We start from the raw sequence: 15065 nt of genomic DNA, 5'->3' as shown, positions 1-15065 counted from the left end.
AGCAAAACTGGAATTGACTCGAAAATCGTCTCAAGTCTTGTTCTATCGTCAAGTCGCGTTAGAACCTAGATGTCGACAGCACACTTCATCAGTTGCTGAGTCGCGTCGTCAAGCACATCAGTCACATCAGCCGTCCTCGAGGCTCCCGTCATTAAAAGTTCGGCCGTCCTCCAGGCTTCATTCACCGTCGGCCATCCTCCAGGCTCTAGTCCATTTGTCTTTCATCGTTCTCCGTTCACCGTCGGTCGTCTGCATTAAGCAACCACCACTGTCACAGCCTCTGTCGGTCGTTCGTTGCCGCAGCCTATGTCGCCTCTACCCTCGCAGCCAACCTGCCATCCGTCGTTTCGCGGTTTCCGGCCTTAGCCGTAAACTACGAAAGCTTACAGTCGGATCGTGTCGGGTTGACCCGGACCCGAGGTAGGTCGGGTTCGGATCTAAAAATCCGAGTCACTTGCAAAAACGTGTCGTGTTGAATAGAAGCGGATAATTGTCGCGTTCGACTCGAATCTGACCCGCAACCCGTTTTTGACACCCCTAGTTATGTATGTGAAGTCTCTCTCTATTTGTGGCCTCTCTTTCCCAATATCTCTCCTCTCTCTCATCTCATTTTGATAAAATTAAATTTAATAGTAATTTTGGACCATGCAAATAAACTCACATATAAATATTTTATTTACAATATTGTTTTATTGATATCATTAATTAATTAATTTTCTTTAAACATATTTTTAATCAGCAATAACTTTTTTATAGAATGAATTTATTTATTTTAAACTAAATTCAATTAGCTTGCATAATTTATTTATTTTATAATATATTTTGATAACACACAAAGAATGATTTATTAATTTGCAAAATAATAAAATTAATTATTATTACATTTTTAAATAGTTAATGATTAATTAAGCTTGCATGTTTATAATTACATTTTTCATTATTTAATCCTAATAGTTAGTCTTAGTACAACTGATTAATTGAATGATAAATTATAACAATTTGTAATTAAATAATTAAAATAATTAGACATTAAAGTCAATATTATCACTATTATTGTTTAATTATGGTAATTAAGAGTATAATATGCTTAATATAGGAGTGTAAACAAGTCGAACCAAGCATGAGTCACCCTTTTGAGCTTGAGCTTCATTAGTTAATTGAGTTCGATCTTGAGCCCTAGCTTTATTTCATGAGTTTGAGCCGGCTACAACTTTATTCTATGGAAGAGAGATTGATTATGATTTAAGCAATCATAATAATAAAATAATACAAAGAATGATAAATTAAAATAAAAATAATGAAACATAACTTAATATAAGAAAGTGACATATAGTTTTTAAATATTTTTAGCAACTTTATACTTAAATTCTTAATGTTATTAAATTTTAATTGTATTTTATATTAATATATTTTTAAAAGAGCCGGCTCAATCCCTAACGCGTCGAATCAGGCTAGCTCAAACTTTGCTCATTAGCTCATTTAGCTCAGCTCACGAGACATTTATTGAGTTGAGCTCGAGCCATCACATGAGTCGGCTTATCTCACTTACACCCCCTAGCTTAATCACACAAATATCTCATTTTAAAAAGGTAAATTATTTATCAATGAATTGAAGATAACTTAAAATAAATTAAATAATTTAATCCAAATTATTAAAATTTATTTGATAAATTTGATCAGATTTGTGAGAAGAAGCTTACATTTGGATTGGAGTATTTGGACTTATTTTGTTAGAGGAATCCAAATTGCTTTTTATGTAGATCATATATTGACTAATTATAAGAAAGCCAAAGCCTTCCCTCTCGTTATCTTTAGAAAACCTAAATGGGCCCCACACTAGATTATGAAATATTATTGGTTTTTAGTTGTAGCTGCTTTTTTTTCCTTTCATTAAATTATTGAGGCCAAAGCATACTAGTGTTTTACATATAAAAGAATAAAATAAAAAAATGGCTTCTTTGTTGAGTTGTTGAAAGAGACATCTTTTAAGATAATCAATGAGTGTATTAGTTTTCAGATAATCAATAAGTGCATCATTATTCAGATAATCAATAAGTGTACTTAAGGGTATCTTGCTCATGCACTTATTATTCCCAATCAATCACCTCTTATAACTTCCAATCAGTGTACTCCTTATAATTCCTCTTAAATCACATAAATCAGTTGCCCTGATTCCTTATAACTCTCAATCAATTTTCAGCTCCTTATGACTCTCAATCAGTGAATCATGTGGATCATTAGGATATCACGTTAAGTTATTATATCATATATTTGATACAATTTAGTACTTCATTTAAAATGCAATAAAATCATATCAAATTGTTCTTAATGATCAAATATATAACACATCCAAATTTGCACGGTGAAAGCTTATGAAATCAAGATATAATGCATTTTTATACATTTAGGAGAAATAAAATATGTAAAAATCAAAATAATTTAAAATAGAAATAAAAGATTAGTCACTTACAATGAATATAATAAAATATGTAACATTAATTATTGACAAATATGATCTAAAGACCATTCTCTCACTTTTCTTCTTCTCATCTTTCAATTTCTTTTTGTCTAAGCAATTAAGTGAGGGAGTCAAAGGGTGAGGCAAGGATATTGATGTATCATCAATAAATTATCTTGATTGGGTACGAATCTCGAGGCAAAATTGAGCCGGAAACTTCAAAAATTAAATCTGGTATCACTTGAACTCTGATTTTAGCAAACTTATAGTCAAATTGAGCGTCTCAAAAATATGAACTCAACGACACCAAATTCAACTCAATCCAAACCCAAATGAGTCCAAATCAAGCACCCGAAGCACTATTAGAAAGTTCAAACCATAATTTGAGTTACCAAACGGTTTTCAAATATGATGTTCTTATAATCAAATCGAGCGGCTTGACGAGACGAATCCAACGAGCCCAAGATTACCAAATTCCAACATCATTAAGATCTTCAAATATCTGACGAAGGGTGCATGATCAAGGGATTTAATATCGGCCGTCATTCCGACCACTCCCTATTTACCCCTAATCTCTCACATATTTACAAGCCATGCCACTCCAAAATATATATAAATAGCCCCCTCATTTCTCACGAGAGGGGACCCAGGAAAGAAGCTAGAAAAAGGAAGAAGAAGAGAAGGAGAAGAGAAAGATAGGAGGGAATAACTCCTCCTCGACCACCGTCAGAGTTCTGCCCGACGCCAGAATTCTTCCAGACTTCCGAATAACGTCGGAGTTCTACTCGATGTCGAAATTCTGCCTGACCTCAAATTGATGTGGGAATTTCACCCGACTTCAAAGTAATGTCGGAGTTTTACCAGAACTCCAAGTAACATCAGAGTTCTCCCTGAATATCATCTAACGTCGAAGTTCTCCTAGGCCACCAATTGACGTCCGACTTCTACCCGACGTCGGACCTCCGCTCTTCGCCAAATTTCTACCTAACACTAGATTTCTGCCAATTATCAGACTTTCACCAGACATCTATCTGATGTTTGATTTCTGCTCATTGATGGACTTCTACCAGATGCCGTCTTTCTAACCTCCGTCATCAGACTATAGTCCTTTCGACCTCCGTCGTCTGCTGACTATGGTCCTTCAGACTTACGTCGCCCATCGACTACAGTCCTTCCGACCTCCGTCATCTGTCGACTATAATCCTTCAGACTTACGTCGCCCGTCGACTACAGTCCTTCCGACCTCCGTCGTCCATCGATTACGGTCCTTCAGACTTACATCGCTCGCCAACTATAGTCCTTCTGACTTACATCGCCCGCCGACTACAATCCTTCTGACCTCCATCACCTGCGGACTATGGTCCTTCTGACTTACGTCGCACGCCGACTACAGTCCTTCAGACCAAACTAACACATTAACATTGATGCTTTGTATTATCACTATGTAATGTACTCTATAATATGTACATCAAGCTAAGGCCTTCTCCCGGGGAAGGGCCTCATTTGTAATCAACTACAATACTAATGGATTCATTTATATTGGGCCAGACCCCGTGGTTTTTCCCCTTTTTTCAAGAGTTTTCCACGTAAAAAACTTGGTGTCTCTAGTGAATGACGCACCCCCTCTCTTATCTGATTACATGCTGGATTTTTATACAACGCTAAGACGTTAAACTTTATATTTCTCTACTGCTGCGAATACTGCAGGACGCAACAGTTTGATGCCGTCTATGTGAACGTGGTTCCCGACTAGGGAGCAAATATTGCTCTAATCTCAGAAGGTCGTTCATGCCAACTTCCTAACATCAACTATTAGTGTATTAATTTCATGAAAATTAAATCCAGACTGGGGGCAATTTTGACTTTAACTTTGGTTAAGAAGATCCCTCAATTATTTTAAATATCAAGATGATATTTCAGAAAAAATCCCAGTAAATGCAAGGATACTTCCAATCAGTTACATGCTTTATACAGTCCCTTGCTGGACTTCTACTCCTTAGGCAAGGTCTTAATCTTGACCTCAAAAAGATAGTAACGGTCTAAAGATAGACCCTTCTTTACCTTTGATTCTGAATACACAAGACGTTCGCCCCCTCCCAATCAAAGCAAAATTAATTATAGGGGGATTCAATTTGACCTCTTCAATACATGTTAAAGCCATCCAGCAAAGGCTCTAACATAAAACCTTAGATATGTCTCACATCCTTGGTGGATTCTCTTGAGTTCTTCCACACGAGTTAAAGTCATCGAGCAAAGGCTCTGACATACAACCTCATATAGGTCTTACATCCTTGACAGATTCTCTTGACCTCTTCCACACAGGTTAAAGTCATCGAGCAAAGGCTCTGATATACAACCTTAGATATGTCTTACATCCTTTACGGATTCTCTTGACCTCTTCCACATAGGTTAAAGTTATTGAGCAAAGGCTTTGACATATAACCTCAAATAGGTCTTACATCCTTCGTGGATTCTCTCGACCTCTTCCATACATATAAAAGTCATCGAGTAAAGGCTCTGACATACAACCTCGGATAGGTCTTATATCTTTTGTGGATTCTCTCGACCTCTTCTACACAGGTTAACGTCATCGAGTAAAGGCTCTGACATACAACCTTGAAAATTTCTCACATCCTTGTTGGATTCTTTTGACCTCTTCCATATAGGTTAACGTCATCGAGTAAAGGCTTTGACGTACAACCTCAGAAAGGTCTCACACTCTTGCTAGATTCTTTTGACCTCTTCCACACAGGTTAATGTCATTAAACAAGGCTCTGACATACAACCTCGGAAAGATCTCACATCCTTGTTGGATTCTTTTGACCTCTTCTATATAGGTTAACATCATTGATCAAAGGCTCTGACATACAACCTTAGAAAGGTCTCACATCCTTGCTGGATTCTTTCAACCTCTTCCACACAGGTTAACATCATTGAGCAGGGCTCTAACATATAATATCGGAAAGGTCTCTCATCTTTGGTGGATTCTCTTGAATTCTTTCATATAGGTTAACATCATTAAGTAATGACTCTGACATATAACCTCAGAAATACCTCACATTCTTACTGGATTATTTCGACCTTTTACACACATATTAACGTCATCGAGCAGGGCTCTAACATACAACCTCGAAAAGGTCTCGCATCCTTGGTGGATTATATCTACCTCTTTCGTATAAGTTAACGTCATGAAGCAAAGGCTTTGACATACAACATTGGAAAAATCTCACATCTTTTTTGAATTCTTTCGACCTCTTCCACACAGGTTAACGTCATCGAGCATGGCTATGACATACAACCTCAGATAGGTCTTACATCCTTGCCAGATTCTCTCGGCCTCTTTCATACAAGTTAACATCATCGAGAAAAGTACTTTGAGATACAATCTCGGATAGGTCTTACATTCTTGGTAGATTCTCTCGACCTCTTCCACACAGGTTAACATCATCGAGCAAAGTGCTCCAACATACAGCCTTGGATAGGTCTTACATCCTTGGTAGATTCTTTCGACCTCTTTCATACATGTTAACGTCATCGATCATGGCTCTGACATACAACCTAAGATAGGTCTTACATCCTTGTCGCATTCTTTCAACCTCTTATATATAGGTTAATGTCATTGAGCAGAGCTCAGACATACAATAGTTGATAAGTTATACATCCTTAGTGGATTATCGTAACCTCTTCTACAGAGGTCAACATCATCAAACAATATTCTAAGTGAACATTCTCTCTAAAAAGGATTTCATGAAAATAAGTGATTGATAAAATCATCACTCATATAAAGACCATAACATTCTAAAAATACCTCCAAAAATATGGGGAGCAATATATCAAATCATATCTCAAAGAAGTCTAAATAATTTAGCTTCCTCAAAGGAATAAGTTCTCAACTTCGTATACAATATCAATGAAGTTACATAAATTCAGATTCAGATGTACATTTATTCTCACTGGAAGTTGAAATTAAAAGGTACATTGACTTCTATTGTACAAGCTACTGCTATCAAGCAACAAAAAGTTTTAAGCATTCAAATATGCTTGGTGGATTCAAATGATTTCTTCTTTATTACACACAAGCATCTATTACGACTTCTTCTTCAAAGAAAGATTACAATTGGGTCTTCATCATGTCTTAATTCAGTTGACACTATATGTGTGTCGTCATACTACTAACACATCACACTACTTCGGCCCCTTAATTCAGGGATCTCTGATGTCAGTATACTTCAGTATGGATGCATATTGAAATAGTAAAATGCCAATGGACTCCCGCCATCATCGTCCCTTCATCTGATATTTGACAACGGTCCTTCTAACTAACGTCGCCCGCCAACTACAATTTGTCTGGCCTCCGTCGCCTGCCAATAATGATCCTTCCAATTAACGTCTCTCGTTGACTACAATCCTTCCGACCTCCATCGCCCGCCGACTACGATCTTTCTGACTAACGTCGCACACCGACTACAGTCCTTCAGACCAAACAAACACATCAACCGTCATGCTTTGTATTCTCACAATATAATATACTCTATAAGATGTACATCAAGCTAAGGCCATCCCATAAAGAAGGACCTCATTTGTAATCAACTATAATACTATTGGATTCATTCATACAGGGAAAGGCCCCATGGTTTTTTTTCCATTTTTTTGGAGTTTTACACGTAAAAATCTTGGTGTATCTAATGGATGATGGACTCTCTCTTTTTATCTGATTGCGTGCCAGATTTTCATATAATGCTAAGACGTTAAACTTTATATTTCTCTACCGCAGCGAATACTCCTATATATATATATATATATCATTCATTGGCTAGCATCACAACGCTCACCAAATCAGGGCAAAAGTGCTCTACTTAAAAATTTTCATATTTTTAATTAAATTTATTTCAAAATTTTGAGTTATTTCAGAATTACATTTGTTATTTATTTTAACCATTTAATTAGAGCTTATCAATGAACAACATAATAAAATGTGATTGCATTTTTGTCTTGTCTAGAGCCATATATCTTAGGATCCTATATTTTTTTGAAATTATGTAAAACTACTTAATAAGTATTATTGCGGACTAGAATATATGCGGCGATAGGGTTAAACAACTTTTGTCTCAATGTTGTATGAATATCCAGCACACAAATAGGAAATGAAATAACAACACCAGGTTTTTTACGTGGAAAACCCTGAAAGGGGAAAAACCACGGGACCATGCCCAGTTGAAAGAGTTTCTCTAGTGTTTGCTTGAAATACAAGAGGCTGATTCATCCTTTAAATTTAGGACGATCAGATTACAATGAATCACTTTTAGATTAAAATCTAGTTATGAAATCGGGTAGAGTTTCGGTGTCACTTGAAAATCGGGCGAAATTTTGGCGTCACTTAAATGTCAAGTAGAATTTTGGCGTCGAGTAGAAATCTAGCGTCACTCGGGCGTTGAGCAGAATTTTGGCGTCACTCGGGCGTCGAGCGAAAATCTGGCATCACTCGGGCGTCGAGCAGAATTTCTGCATCACTTGAGCGTCGGGCAGAATTTTGGCGGTGGTCATAGAGGAGTTTCTTCCCTCCAATCCTTATCTTCTTCTTCTTCTCTTCTCATCCTCTCTTCTTCTTCTCTTTTTCTTTCTTGGGTCCCCTCTCAAGAGAAATGAGGGTTCTATTTATAGAAATTCTGGAGTGGCATGGCCTGTAAACAGGAGGATGATAAAGGGAAAATGTGGAGTGGTTCGATGAACGGACGATATTGAATTAATCCCTTGATTGTGTAACATTTGTCAGACACTTAAAGGTCTTAATGATATTAGAATTTGGCGATCTTAGACTCGTTGGATTCATCTCGTCGAGCCGCTCAATTCGACTATAAGCTCGTCATGTTTGGAAATTGTTTGGAAACTCAAATTGTTGTATGAACTTTCCATCAACACTTTGGGAACTTGATTTGGACTCATTTGGGCTCGGATTGAGTTAAATCTTGTGTCGTTGAGTTCGTATTTTTGAGATGCTCAATTTGACTAGAAGTTTGTTGAAATCAGAGTTCAGGTGATCCCAAATTTAATTTTTGAAGTTTCCTGCTTGATTTTGCTTTGAGATTCGCGCCTGATCAAGATGATTTTATGATGATTTATTAGTTGCCCCATTATTTTTGGATGTTAAAGCTCCAGGAGTTTGAAATTATGCGTTACAAATTTTGAAGAATTTTCTATGTGATTCGAAATCCAATCTTGCTTGTAGGAGCCCCAAATAGCTTTATAAGTATCGAAATTGAGTTCGAAACATCGAAAAATGGTCATGGAGACCCTAAAAATACCTGATTTGGCCTTTTCGGGGCAAACATTGGACCTGGAATTTAGTGGGCAGTCAAACCGGTCGGCTAACTGCCGCTGCCGCATGCCGTGGTGCGGAACCGCGCCTGGCCCTGCTGGCCCTATGCCCGGCCAGTGCGATCAGCGCGCTCGCGACGCGCCTGGGCCTGGCTTGGCCCGCCCACGACTCGCATGATCGCTGGTGGCCAGGTGTCGGTTCGAGCCGCCGCTAGCGGTTCCCCTAACTGCTAGCCCCTTTTAAAAAAATGTATTTTTTTTACTTATAAAAAATTCTAAAAAATTTCAAAAATTTTGAAAATGCCAAAAATTTTGAAAATGCCAGAAAATTATGAAAACTTCCCTCTTCTCAAAAAAAAAAAAAAAAAAACTAAAAATATCCCCCAAGGGCTATATAGGGAGAAACCTACACCTTCTACTCTTCTCCTTCTGTCTTTCTAACAGTTGAGACTTTTCATTGTTTTTCAGTAGGTGATTTTTCGTACTTAACTCAGCGCCCCTCCTCTTGTACAGAAATTGAAGATTTTCCCTCATTTTCTTTCTTTCTTCCCCGTTTTTCTTCTTGCTATAGAGGCTTTTCGTTAACTTTCATATGTAACTTTTCCTACTCAAATTTAGCGCTCCTTATTAGTATCAAAGTTGAAATGGGTGATCACACGTCCACCAGAAATCCCCCGCCAAAGAAGATTGCCCTGTTGCCCGATCTGAGAGTTCATGGAAGACTCACAAGGTGCTGAAGACTGATGATGTTATATCCACCATCATTGACAATTCTTTAATCTCTTTTTAGGAAAAATTTTCACTTTCTTAATGATCTGGTGATGAAGGTGCTGACAAGATATGATCGTGCCCGTTATCCTCCCCTAGGATATGCGATAGTGTATGAATTCAGCTTGCGAGCGGGGCTATGGTTTTCACCATCTGTCAAATTGATTGATATTCTAACGATTCGTGGAGTGAGTTTATCTCAACTTTCTTACAAAGCCATATCAATCATAATGGGTCTGATCGTACTTTTTAGAGATCATGGAGTGGTGGTATCTTCAAAAATTTTTTCTCGAATGGGGTGTCTCATTAGTGATACGTAGGGTCGTATAACTTTTAGATATAAGTGGTTGGATATTCGTACTCGAGACCTGTCGAAAGGTTGGATCAACGAATTCTTTTTTGTGCAAAACATCTAGAATCTTCAAGAAAAATGGGGAAAGTTGAAGGAGTTACCCGTTCCCCTTCATATTGGAGCAAAATATTTATTAAAGATACTCAAGCTTCCTGATATTGACGCCCTACATTATGAGGTGCGTTATTTGAGCAGATATATATACTAAGAATACTTGTTCAAAGTGGGATTATCTACTCTAGTAGGAAGATCACATGCACAAATGCTAAAGAAATCTTCAAGAGTTCTAGAGGCAGTTCTCTAATCTTCAAAAATTCACTCTAAATGACCAGGGAGTAAGGGTGATTTGTAGATATAAAAAAAGAATAAAGTGGAGGAGATTTGGTAGTCTCTAGCAAAGGTATTCATATCTCCCCTTCCAAGGTATATATTCCAAAATATGTTTTAAAATATTAGTGTGTTGGCCATCAACGGGTTGAGAAGTTAGTGAGTTCACCATTTCTTTTTTTGTATTTTTTTGAAGGACATGGCTCTTATAAAGTTTCATTTTTGTTGCTTTAATTAGAGCAGCACATGAATTTCGAGCTTGAGATGAACAAGACTTTGAATGACTTGAATAATAAATTTGTAAATGTAAAATATCTCTAGGGAGAATACAAGAAGAAATATGATGGTAAAGTCAAGGAGATGAATGCGGTAGAGGAGCAGCTAGCAGAGTGTATAATAGAGTTGGCAAAGAGATAACCTCAGCCTCCTCACAGAATGAACAGATGGGTTGCCTATATATAGAGTTGGTGGATGCATAGGCGATGATGAGCCAGCAGATGAGAGATCAACAAATCCTTGAAACTGAGAATAAGAGACTCCAGAGTATGCTGTCAGAGAAGGAAGCCCAACAATTGCCGTCTGCAGTCATAGAAGAATTCAAGAAATCTTTTACTTTCAAGATAATTATTGAGGATCACATTCAGGAAGCTCATATCATATTTATGATGTGGAGGTAGAGTGTATGGAAGATGGCTTCATCAAAGGCTTTATGAAGGGCGTGCATGTAGTGCAACGTAAGACTAGAGCGGAGATCGAGTGGTTGACTCCTAGCCAGGCTTATGGTGATCCTTCTTCAGACCCTGGTGGTTAAGAATTAGAAAGTGAGTTGCATAAGGCTTTTTCCTTGGAGGAGGATGAGGTTGATATTGAGATCCTGTATGATAGTTTTGATCTTATTTTGTACTACTTTGTTTTCATTCTAGTGATTATATGTGTGTTTGATGTTGATGCTTCTATATGATGTACTCGATATTTAGTGATATATAAAGAAATTATTGATATTTCTCTTTTTTCATATACATATGAAATTGACTCAATTTTATTTCAATGAGAAATATTTTGCTGACCTTTTTTTTTACTTAAGTGAATGCGAGAGATATCCTCCTTGAATATCCTGACATCTCTGAGATTATTAATCAAAGCATTTGTTTGATGATTTTAACCTATATAGAAGAGGTCGGATCAAATCCCCCTAGAATTGATTGTCCAGTGATTAAGATATAATGTATATTATGTATTTCAAGAATCATGGAAAAAGAGCTCGAGGAGAAGAGATAATTTTATGACAAAGTGAACATCACATTACTGTATTATATAAGACAGTATAATAATTCTCTAGTATAATTTAGGGATACGAAAAAAGAGTTCATCCATAATCAACACACAAGGGGTATATGAAAAGTCAGCATAAAACTTGAAAAATACAAAGTAGAATTACTTTGGGGGATATATAACACAAGACAAATACTATCAACAACGTAATACTAGACAAATAATATTATCAACTCCTACTGATAGTACTTGCGAAGGTTGCCAATATTCTAAGTTCGGGGGAGCATTTTTCAACTAGCATCCTTCAGTTTGAAGGTTATAGGCTTGACCATAGCTGCCACCAAATAAGGACCCTCCCAGAGGAGAGAGAGCTTGTTACAATGAGGACCTTTTCAAGCGGTTTCGATGCTTCACAGAACTAAGTCTCCAATAGAGATAGGTCGAGGTCTCACCCTCTGATTGTAGTGACGAGCAATTCTTTGGTGGTATGCAGCGGTTAGGTGTGTCAATTTTTTACCCGACCCGAAAAAATATGGGTTCGGGTCAACCCGTTTGTGAAACTTGTCAGTTTCAGATTCAATAAATTGACCCATTTCAAAAATCCAGTTGGGACAAAAATGACCTGAAATTGACCTAGAAATGGTCCCTGCTCGGCTGCCAGGCTCAAGTCGCGTCGCTTTGTCGTTCGAGAATCGCGATGCGTGCCAGGCTGCCAGCGCTCCATTGCCCGCTTCAACTTCGTCATTCGCAGTTCGCGTGCCAGTACGGCAAGGCCCACTTCTGGTTCAGTCGCGTCGCATCGCTTCGCCGCTCGCATGTCGTGGTGCCGCTGCCGCCTGCGCCCTGCCACTGCTTGTCTGCTGTCGGTGCCGGCTACCGCTTAGAGTTTAACTAACTGGGTCAGGTCGTGTCAACCCGGTAACTCGCGCGGGTCGGATCCGGGTTGAGATAGCCGACCCGTTTATAAAAACGGGTCGGGATTGGGTTGACCTGTTTAGAATCAAGTCAACTCGGGTTCGACCCGAATTTACACCCCTAGCAGCGGTCATGAGTGAGGTATCTTACTTTTCATAAATTGTGATAGTATCTTCGTCAAAATATAAATAATATCATTTCTCCATCATTTGGCCCATGTTGAATAGTTTTGATCGATGTTCGGAACCAAAAGTACATCATTGATGTACATCTTCCTCTTTTTTTGTATCTATAGGAATGGTGCCTTTCTTTATTACCTCCATGAAGTCACAATTTTCAATTTTGACATTTGTCTTGGTTTCAGTATGGCTATAAAATATATTCTCAGACCATGACCGGTATTGGTAATAGGAAGAGATTGGTCATTGCCAACTTATATCTGCTGAGGTCCTGTGTAGAGCTGCGGCGATAGTAGATGAGAAGAATCATTTGTCAAATGAGATGTTAATTCAGAATCAAGTATCCAATCGTTTGACTGAGAAGTGCAGTATGTGGATTTAGCTATTAAGGCGAGGAGGAAAAAGGACTGTTGTAAGATAGATTAATGCAATGCCAGCACTTCACAACTGAATGACCAAGTTTTTCACAAATCTAACATTCAACCCGAGCATCAGAACGACCCCCCTTACGCTAGGAACAACATTAGTTGATCGATTCCTGCTGGTGCGAAGGAATGGGGGATGTCAACCCTTACCATGAGCAGTGAGAGCAACAAGTGACTTAGAAACCTGGATGTACCGATTGAAGTTCACGAGAAGCTTAATTCATCATGTTAGTTTCTTCACATCATAATAATGAGTAAAAGCCATCCAAATGAAGGTGTTGGAGGTTCGTTCAAATCATTATTTTGAAGGCCTGGTATGATGGGGGCAGCACATTAAGTGTGAATAGAATTTTATCTTCAAGGTCTAATGTATATCCAACGACATTGATGGTGTCTATCTTGAGCTTTATGTCTGAAAAATACTGATGCATTATTTTGTTGCTCATTGAAATGTGATGCAGTTCATTCTTCAGTTGAATGATACGAGAGCAGTTTGTAGACTGAAGTTACTTATCTATCGTTTGCCATATTTCAACATATGAGTCAAGATTCAGGATATACGGAAACAAGGAAGAAGAGACAATGGAGAACAAGGCAGAGATGTGAGATTATGATCAATCATCATCCAGGTAGAGTACTGTGGATTGATGTCAATTTCTTCTGTTGTGGTTGTTACTTGGTGAGGAGGCTGCCAAACAATTCCATCAAGATATCCTTTAAATCCATTAGCACGAAATGCCTTTAGCACTTGCGAGCGCAAGGTAAGGTGATTCTTCCCTGTGAGTTGAGCCGTGACAATGTTCTTAAGCGTACACATTAATAACTTAAGGTGATGGGAAATCGAAGCTCCGCTAAGAAGAGGAGTCGCATCAGAACATCCACTTGCAAAGTTCTCTGTGGTCATGTTGATTACCTTCATAAAACATACAAAGGAACTGTGGAAGCCGTAAGGCTTAAGCCAGCTCTGACACCATGTAAACCTGTGTCCTATATAAAAGTTTTGTATAAAAATAAATACAGTAGAGAAGCATATAAAGGTAGAAGAGGAAGGTAAAGTTACTGTGTAAGTTGCATTCCTCTCTATCTTTGTAAATTACATATGAGCTATATATAATGAATTAGTTCACAATGTATGGTCTAGATTTAATCAACCATAGGGAACCTGATCCGATCACAAGGAACGACACTGCTAAGTGCTAACATTCTTTAGCATATCCTGATTGAAGAAAATTCATGGAAGCATGCCTGGATGGTTTTTCATTTAGATGCAACATTAGCTATTGGCTTGAGAAGGAATTATATAATCTAATAATTTGATTTGTTACTTAAAAAAATAGTTAACAAATAAGTTAAACAAAGACATTTAAAAGAAAAATAAAAGTTACCCTAAATAAGCCCTTAATTATTTCTCATCATTTAGGGATCACTTTCTATTTTTGTTTATTTTTTACTTTTTACATTTTAATACAAAATAAAAATATATTTGATATTCAATAAGTTTTATTGAATATTATATAAAATAGTGATGGCGGTAATGATGATTATCACTGATATCTAAGGATCATAGGAGATAATTTCATTTTAAAAAAATATAAAAAAAAACTCCTAACAAATACCAAAAATTTGTTCCAAATATTAAAAAAAAAACAACTTCATTTGTTATAAAAACAAAAAATAAAAACAGCTTGATTTGTTATCGATCATAAACCAAAATCAAAAACAACTAAAAAATATAAACCAACCATAAATCATAAAAACAAAACAAAATATTGTTCTCAAACAATCTCTCTGTTATTTTCTTTCATTTTTTTTTTATGAAATGTGGGCAGCAACGGCTCTTATCTCTTCTATATTTGGAAGGATCTGATAAACCAAATAGCTAAAAAACTCAGCCGGAAAAACTACACAGATAAACAACGTACACACAGCTCGGAATGGCGCGTTATCTCAACTCCACCAAATTCTCTGGCAGCTTAAGCAACGGCTTTCTCTTCATCACTTATATATAATGAGAGGATTCCTCCACCAAAGCTACACAGCAGCTACTGATAAAA

The sequence above is a fragment of the Dendrobium catenatum genome, unplaced genomic scaffold (genome assembly GCF_001605985.2).
Source record: "Dendrobium catenatum unplaced genomic scaffold, ASM160598v2 fragScaff_scaffold_880, whole genome shotgun sequence".
Lineage (NCBI taxonomy): Eukaryota > Viridiplantae > Streptophyta > Magnoliopsida > Asparagales > Orchidaceae > Dendrobium > Dendrobium catenatum.
Note: the sequence above shows the minus strand (reverse complement) of the source record.